Consider the following 8,826-nt stretch of genomic DNA (forward strand, 5'->3'; position numbering starts at 1 on the left):
AGAACCCGGAATCCCAAGAGCGAGCCTCTAGCCACACTAGTAGACAAGCAATCACGCGGAGACGACCTTACATGAACCAGTTACGGAGTCGACATTCCTTGCTAGGAAGCATGAAGGCTAAGTAGTGAAGAACTCATGTTGAGGAAGTGAAGAAATAATTCGTTTCAGGCATTTTGTGTTTGCCACCATCCACAAGATGCATGCCCACTAGCGATCTGCCATTCAAGACGATCTGCCACTTAGCGATCTGCCATTCAGCCAAGCGATCTGCCGTTGTCTTTGTGTTTCGTGACTTTTATTAAGCCCGTTGGCTTAAATTTAAGCCCAAATCCCGTATTACCCTAGAATTTCGTGCAGCCCTATAAATACCCCTCATGTTTGAAGACCTAGTTATCACCTAAGCATTGAATAATCTCTAGAAATTTGTAGTAGCAAGAACAATTTATTTGGCATTCAAGTTGTAATCTTTCCTTGTTTTTGGGGTTTTATGAAGACTATGGAAGGCTAGTTCTTCCCTACTTGGTGTAATCCATTGCAAGTTTCCATCTTTATCATTGTATTGACTTCTTAATCTCTACTCTTTCATTTGTTTCAATTTCTAAGTTCTAATGACATGATGAATGTTTTGTTGTGAGAAGTAATTACCCTTGCCTCTTTTTCATTCATCTATTGCTTGTTGTTGCAAAGTTGCTTGCTTTTGTAATAACTTGTTGAAGCATCTCATGATTGTTGTTATCTTGGTTTAAAGTATCAACCTTTGTGAGTAGAAATTGATTGTATCATAGGATTTGTTGGTTTAAACATATCTTTGTGATATCCCATTTACTTTCCTCTTGGTTTTGTTCTTCATGCTCTTGGTTACAATTCTTTCATGGTTTAATGTTAGAATTTGTAGTTGAAGTAGGATTATCATTGTTGGCTTAGATAGTGGTAATCACTTGCTTGAGGATTGTTGTTGGGTAAATGAAAACTAGAGAGAAAAGAGTCTTGCTTTGAGAAAAGTTGGAACTTGTAGGGTTGCACCAAGTTCTCTAAATTATTGAATCATCTTGCTCACCAAGTGTTTGTTGTTTTGCTTGTTAGACTAAGTTTGCAAATTTTACTTTGTTCCATGTTACCAATCAACTCAAAAACCCCCCTTTTCATGTCTCTCTATTGTTTGCCATTGTGAATAACCATTGTTTGTTTATAATCTTGTCTTTAATAGTCAATAGTTTACATTTCAAGTTTTTAGCTTAAAAGACCTTCTCTTGGGTTCGACCCTTACTTGCACTATATTACTTTATCATTTAGAGTAGTCTAGAGTATAGTTTGGCTTAGAAATTGTTAATTTGGTAGCTTAATCCTAGCTTTTTACGACACCTAGTTTTGCGTTATCAAATTTTGGCGCCGTTGCCGGGGAAGGCAACATAGCTAGAACTTGAGTTTGTGAATTTATGTTTAGTTGTTTTATTACTCCTCTTGTTGTTAGAAGTAATAGGAAGTTCTAACTTGTTTGCTTAGTGCGAAGGTTTATGTTTGGTTCCCCACTACACGGTGAATCAACTTCCGTGGAAGAAGACGCTTTTGGTGCCTATTCATGGTTATTTACTAACCCTTGGTACCAAAGAGCACATAGAGTAAAAGAACCACCTTTAGAAGCCCCTATTGAAGAAGATCCTATTGACGTAGAGCCAATTGAAGTGGAATACCCTTCAATGGCGAATGATACTAGAACTATTAGGGAGCTCCGGGCAAGGAATTATGACACTCAACCTCTTTGCATAGCCTACCCACCCATGGGGGCTAATGCCAACTTTGAATTGAAGGGCTATTTCATTCACAACCTCTCAAGGTTTCATGGACATGCGGGAGATGACCCAAATCGCCATCTTTCCGAATTCCATATGATGTGTGAAGGTGCTATTCCCAATGGTGTCACGGAAGATCAATTTAAGTTGAGAGCTTTCCCATTTTCACTTCAAGATGGAGCAAAAGATTGGTTGTTTTACCTTCAACCGGGTACAATCCATACTTGGAAGGACATGAAAGCGGCTTTTCTTGAGAAATACTACCCCGACTCAAGACATAACCATGCAAAGAAAGCCATCACCTCTCCGGAGCAAGATGCAAGTGAGAGCTTATATGAGTATTGGGAGAGATTCAAAAAGTTAGTTGCTCAATGTCCTTACCATGGCCTTAGTGGTGATGACCTTTTGGTCAACTTTTGTGATGGTCTTACACAACAATACCAAATCATGGTTAATTCCGCTATGGGTGGTGGAGTTGACAACTATTCCGTGGCGGAGGCAAATGAGATCATAGAAAGGTTGGCCGCTAGCACAAGGAACTATGGAAGGAGCCGAGGGTCAAAGACTCTTAACTCCATGGAGACAACTTCTCCTTCTACCCACAAGCTTGAGAAAACCGTGGATGATCTCACAAAAATGGTTGCTCAACTAGTGGGGAACAATCAAGGAGGAGCACAAGGATCTAATGTGGAGTGTAATTTTTGTCAAGGGCCACACCCAATGGAAACTTGTCCCATCATGGAAGAGCAAGGAATAAGCAAGGAGAATGTAAGTGCAATGGGGTATGGGAATTACAATGCTAGAAATCCTCAAGGGGGAGGATACTACAATTATGACCCTAGTGGCAATACTTACAATGTTGGGAGTAGAGACAATCCTAGACTTGGTTGGGGTGGTGACACCTCAAAGAGTTTTGTGAATGGTCAATTCAACCACTTGAGGGACCAAAATTCCCGACAAGGTCAAGGTTCAAACTCTCAAGGGAATAGGAATGGGACTTTCAACAACCAAGGTAGAAACCAAAACCAAGGTCAATCATCCCAATTTGGCAATCAAGGTAACAACAATTCTCAAAAGGAACCAAGTGTTCAAGACTTGCTTAAAAACATTTTGCAAGAGCAAGTCAAAACAAACAAGAGGCTTGACAAGATTGATGCCAATAAGAATGTTAGTGATGCCAAGGTTGCCAACCTAGAATTCCAACTTGGCCAAATTGCCCAAGAACTTGCCAAGAAAAATAAAAGGACCTCAACTTCTATTCCCTCCACTACATTTCCTCCTAGAGAGAATGCTAGTGCTATGACATTGAGGAAAGGGAGAACTTTAGAATCCCCTCCCAAGAAGAAGAGAAGGGGCAAGTCACAAGAAAGGGTTATTGAGGTTGAAGATCAAATTGAAGAGGAACTTGTGGTTGAACAAGGGAAAGGATCATCTTCAAAAGCTAATGAGGAAAAAGAGAGGAGTCCTTTGAGCATTGACAAAGGAAAGGAAGGAAGCACCAACACAAAGGATTCACTCCAAGAGATTGAAAAGGAATATGAACCGGAGGTACCATTTCCTAATGCCCTCACAAATCCCAAGAAGTTTGATAAAGACACCGATCTTTATGAAACTTTTAGGAAATGTGAGGTCAACATCCCTCTTTTTACTATCATCAAAACCGTTCCTAGGTATGCAAAGTTTCTCAAAGAACTTTGCACCCCTAAACGGAAGCCAAGGAAAGGAGTAGAAAGGGTCACGGTTAGTAGGCATGTCTCGGCCATTTTCAAACAAAATCTTCCCAAAAAGTGTGATGACTCGGGCATGCTAACTATACCGTGCTCAATTGGAGGTAAAGATTTTGCTAGAGCTATGCTAGACTCGGGGTCCTCTATTAATGTCATGCCTTATTCCATTTATGAGACCTTAGAATTGCCTCCCTTGTCTAGGACCAATGTTGTGATCCAATTGGCGGACCGTTCCACAATTCACCCCAAGGGTCTTGTAGAGGATGTGTTGGTAGAAGTTGATAAATTCATATTTCCGGCCGATTTTTATGTTTTGGATATGGAACCGGACTCTAAGGCTACACCCCTCTTGTTGGGGAGGCCTTTCATGAGAACATCCAAAACCAAGCTTGACATGTATGATGGAACTTTGACCATGGAATTTGAAGGGAAAGTCTTGAAGTACAATGTGTATGAGACGATGAAAAAGACCGATGATTTGAGTTGTTGTTACTTTCTTGATAAAATTGAACAATTGGCAAATCGAGTTTACCAAATTAGTCAAAGGGACCCACTCGAGGTAGCCCTCACTAACAATGTCGAGAAGGAAGGATTGCGGTTTTTGTTGTCTAATGATGTGCAGGATTATGTCAACAAGTTAGAGGAAGAAATAACCCTTGAAGAAGATCAAATGGAGAAGATAGAGGGCGGAATCAGGGATTCTGGCAGTCTGCCGAACCCCACCGCAGTCTGCCACGGCAGTCTGCCGGAAAAACCGCAGTCTGCCATGGCAGTCTGCCATACTCATGGCAGTCTGCCAAATCCCCTGTTCCACGAATACTTGTTTTGCTTAAAGACAAATCCTAGCTACCCCAAATTCCTTCCCTTAGAAGCCTCCCTTGAAAGACCACTTCCATCCATCATTAAGCCACCCACCCCCAATCTAAAACCACTTCCCGACCACTTGAAATACGTCTTTCTTGGGGCAAATAACACTCTACCCCTCATAATTTCAAACCAACTTGAGGGTGATCAAGAAAGGAGATTGGTGGATGTTTTGCACAAGTACAAGGAAGCTTTCGGGTGGAGCATCGCGGACATCAAGGGGATAAGCCCAAGCACTTGCATGCACAAAATTCGATTGGAAAAGGATGCAAAACCCGTTCGGCAACCACAACGAAGGCTTAATCCACCTATGATGGAAGTTGTCAAGGAAGAAGTTATCAAACTTCTCCAAATGGGTATTATCTTTCCAATTAGTGACTCCCAATGGGTAAGTCCTACTCAAGTTGTGCCAAAGAAGGGAGGGGTGACGGTAGTCAAAAACACTCAAGGGGCATTGATCCCCACCCGTTTGCAAACGGGATGGAGGGTGTGTATTGATTATCGCCGCCTCAACCAAGTCACTTGGAAGGACCATTTCCCCCTACCCTTTCTAGATCAAATGCTAGAGAGGTTAGGTGGGAAAGAGTACTATTGTTTTTTGGATGGATATTCCGGGTATTTTCAAATCCCCATTCACCCGGAGGATCAATCCAAAACAACCTTCACTTGCCCATTTGGTACTTATGCTTTACCGCATGCCCTTTGGATTGTGCAATGCCCCGGCACTTTCCAACGGTGCATGATGAGCATTTTCTCGGACTATGTGGAGCGTATTTTGGAAGTCTTCATGGATGACTTCACCATTCATGGAGACTCATTTGACTCGTGTCTAGACCATCTCGCTATGGTCCTATCACGATGCATAGACTCTCACCTCGTTTTAAATTCTGAAAAGTGTCACTTAATGGTGAGTAGTGGAATCGTGTTAGGACACATAGTGTCGAAAAGAGGGATTGAGGTGGATATGGCAAAGGTGGATGTGATTAAAACCTTACCGTATCCATCTAATACTCGAGACGTGAGATCGTTCTTGGGACACGCGGGTTTTTATCGAAGGTTTATTAAGGATTTCTCCAAAATAGCTAACCCCTTATGCAAAATTTTGCACAAGGATGTGGAGTTCGTGTTTGATGATCATTGTAGGGAAGCATTTGACTTGTTGAAGGAAAGACTTGTATCGGCCCCAATCATTCAAGCACCCAAGTGGGATCGGCCTTTTGAGATCATGACCGATGCAAGCGATTTTGCCATTGGAGCCGTGTTGGGACAAAAAGATGACAAAGCTTCATATGTGATCCAATATGCTTCGTCACTCTTGAATGACGCTCAAGGGAACTACACCGTCACGGAAAAGGAATTTTTAGCGGTGGTGTATGCCATTGAAAAATTCCGGGCTTATCTCTTGGGTGCAAAGGTCATCATCTATACCGATCATAAGTCTATAAGGCAACTTGTAGACAAGAAAGACACCAAGGCAAGGCTCATGAGATGGGTGCTTTTGTTGAGCGAGTTTGACATAGAGATCAAGGACAAACAAGGGAGTGCTAATGTGGTGGCCGACCATTTGAGTAGGCTTCACATCAATGAAGATCTCGGGAAGACTATGGGGGTAGTTGACGGTAGCTTACCACATGAATCCCTATACTCCATGAAGGCCGTTGAGCCTTGGTATGCCAACCTTGTCAATTACATGGTCACCAAGAAGTTTCCCACCTCACTTTCATCTAGTCAAAGGAACAAGATCAAATCCGATTCTAGATTCTATATATGGGATGAGCCATATTTATGGAAAATGTGTCAAGACCAAGTCATCCGACGTTGTGTGCCGGATGTAGAAATTCCATCCATCCTAAAGCATTGCCATGAGTACGCTTGTGGGGGTCACTTTGGGCCTCATAGAACGGCACGTAAAATTCTTGAGTGCGGGTTCTATTGGCCCAAGTTGTTTAAAGATGCTCATATTTTCGTTACTACTTGTGATAGATGCCAACGTTTTGGCAACATATCACGTAGGAATGAAATGCCCCAACAACCGATGCTCTACTTGGAAATTTTTGATGTTTGGGGAATAGACTTCATGGGGCCATTCCCTAATTCCTATGGATACATCTACATCCTCTTGGCGGTCGATTACGTGTCTAAGTGGGTGGAAGCCATCCCCACGAAATGTGATGATGCAAAGACGGTGCAAGCATTTGTCAAAAGCAATATATTTTCAAGATTCGGCTTCCCAAAAGCCATTGTGAGTGATAGGGGGACTCATTTTTGTAACAAGGTGATCTCTACCTTGCTTCAAAAATATGGTGTGCTTCACAAAGTTTCTACGGCATATCACCCCCAAAAAAATGGCCAAGCGGAAGTCTCTAACCGGGAGGTTAAACACATCTTGGAAAGAACGGTCAATCCCGACCGAAAGGATTGGAGCAAGAGGCTTGAAGATGCTCTTTGGGCTTATAGAACGGCTTATAAGACCCCAATCGACATGTCCCCATATAGGCTAATTTATGGGAAGGGATGCCACCTTCCCGTAGAAGTGGAGCACAAAGCCTATTGGGCAATCAAAGCTTTTAATCAAAATGTCGATGAGGCGGGATTGCACCGGAAGCTTCAAATCTAAGAATTGGAAGAGCTTAGGCACAATGCCTATGACAATGCTAGCATCTACAAGGAAAAGGCTCGATCTTGGCATGACAAGATGGTCACAAGAAGAGTTTTCAAAGAGGGAGAAGATGTGTTGGTTTTTCAAAGTCGTCTCAAGAATTTTCCCGGCAAGCTAAGGTCGAAGTGGTATGGGCCTTACAAAGTGAAGAAAGTTTTTCCCCACGGAGCGGTGGAGGTAGAAGACCCGACCTCGGGAAAAGGTATAAAGGTAAATGGGCAAAGGTTGAAACATTACTACAAAGGAATCGAGCTACAAGGCGAAGAGGATCTTCTTTTAGAAGATCCAATTTACAAAGATTGACTCTCCAACATTGACTAAGTCGAGCCATCGACATTAAAAATACGGCACAAATTTGTAAATATTCTCTTTTAGTGTAGGATTTCCCGCTTTTCATAGATAGAATTTACATTCACGTCATTTCTCATTCCGTTATTTACATTCTTGTTAATAAATGGCATTAACATTCATGAAGTTACTAATCATTCTATGAAGTGTGAAGTCGATTTTTACATCACCTCGGAAGGCGTGTCATTAGTGAAGTGACGGAAATGTGGAAAGAGATTTGAATGGGAACGTGTCAAGGGAAAGAGCAAGGATGAAGTGAAGCTAATTGAGCTAAATTTTGGTTTTATACCAAAATTTAGCTAACGAAAAAATTGCGCAATCAGGGATTTTGGCAGACTGCCAAACCCCTCGGCAGTCTACCACGGCAGTCTGCCAAAACCTCGGCAGTCTGCCGTTTGTGCTACAGTACGGGTTTTGTTCCAATCTTAACCACGAAACAACAAACCCAACTCCCTTATTTCAGATTTTCGAAGAACAACAACAACACTCATCCCTTTTTCCACCCAAACTCACTCAAAATCCCTCCCAAACATTCATCAAATCTTCAATCCTTCAATCTTTTGGCCTCAATCCTTCCCTCACAAACACCAAATACCTCTGATTCCACCAAAAATCAGAATTTTTCCCCAAAATTTTGAAGAACCCTAGCTTTCAAGACCTCAAATTTCAAGCTTCAAGATTGGAATTCCTGGGTTTAGGACGGGTTTTTGAGCAACTAGGAGCAACAAGAAGCATTATTTTGTGGAATTCGGGGAGGTATAACAACCAAACTCAACTTTCATTTTCTTGCTCTCTTATAATCCGAATTTAGCCTTGTTTTAGTGAATTAGTTGGATTAATTGTTGTCTCTTGATGTTATAGTTGTTATTGGTGGTAAAATTTTCTGGGTGAGGCAAGACAAACACCAAACACAAGCTTTTGAACATCTTCTTGAGCTAGTGCACACCAAGTGTTTGGTGAATTGTCCCAAAGAGTGAAAAATTTTTGAGTGCCATATTTTGTATTGTTTGTGTTGTATCAACTTTCTTTGTAGGTACAAGAATGTCAAGGTTAAACCCATTCCGAAGGCCATCTAAGAAAAGGGTTGTAGAGGAGATTGAAGATGTGGTGGAACCAATTTTTACCGGGGAGGAAGGGTTAGATGCAAACCAATTAAAAATCTTTCAAAAACTCGGTCTACACCAAAAACAACCAATCAAAACCACCCGGTTCCTTGACCCCCCCCCCCCCCCCCACCCTAAACTACCTAGGCATGGGCACCCTAGCCCGGGTTATGCTTGCTAAGGTGGGCCTAGAGGCATTCTTTGATGATGAGTTATGGGATTACACCTACACCTCCTTTACCCGAGAGTTCCTTTCCACCTTGACGGAGTGTAATGTAGCGGAGGGAAGAGAGAAAAAAATCCGGTTTAGAGTGAGTGGAAAGTGGCACACCCTT

The sequence above is a fragment of the Silene latifolia genome, chromosome 8, assembly GCF_048544455.1.
Source record: "Silene latifolia isolate original U9 population chromosome 8, ASM4854445v1, whole genome shotgun sequence".
NCBI classification, from domain to species: Eukaryota; Viridiplantae; Streptophyta; class Magnoliopsida; order Caryophyllales; family Caryophyllaceae; genus Silene; species Silene latifolia.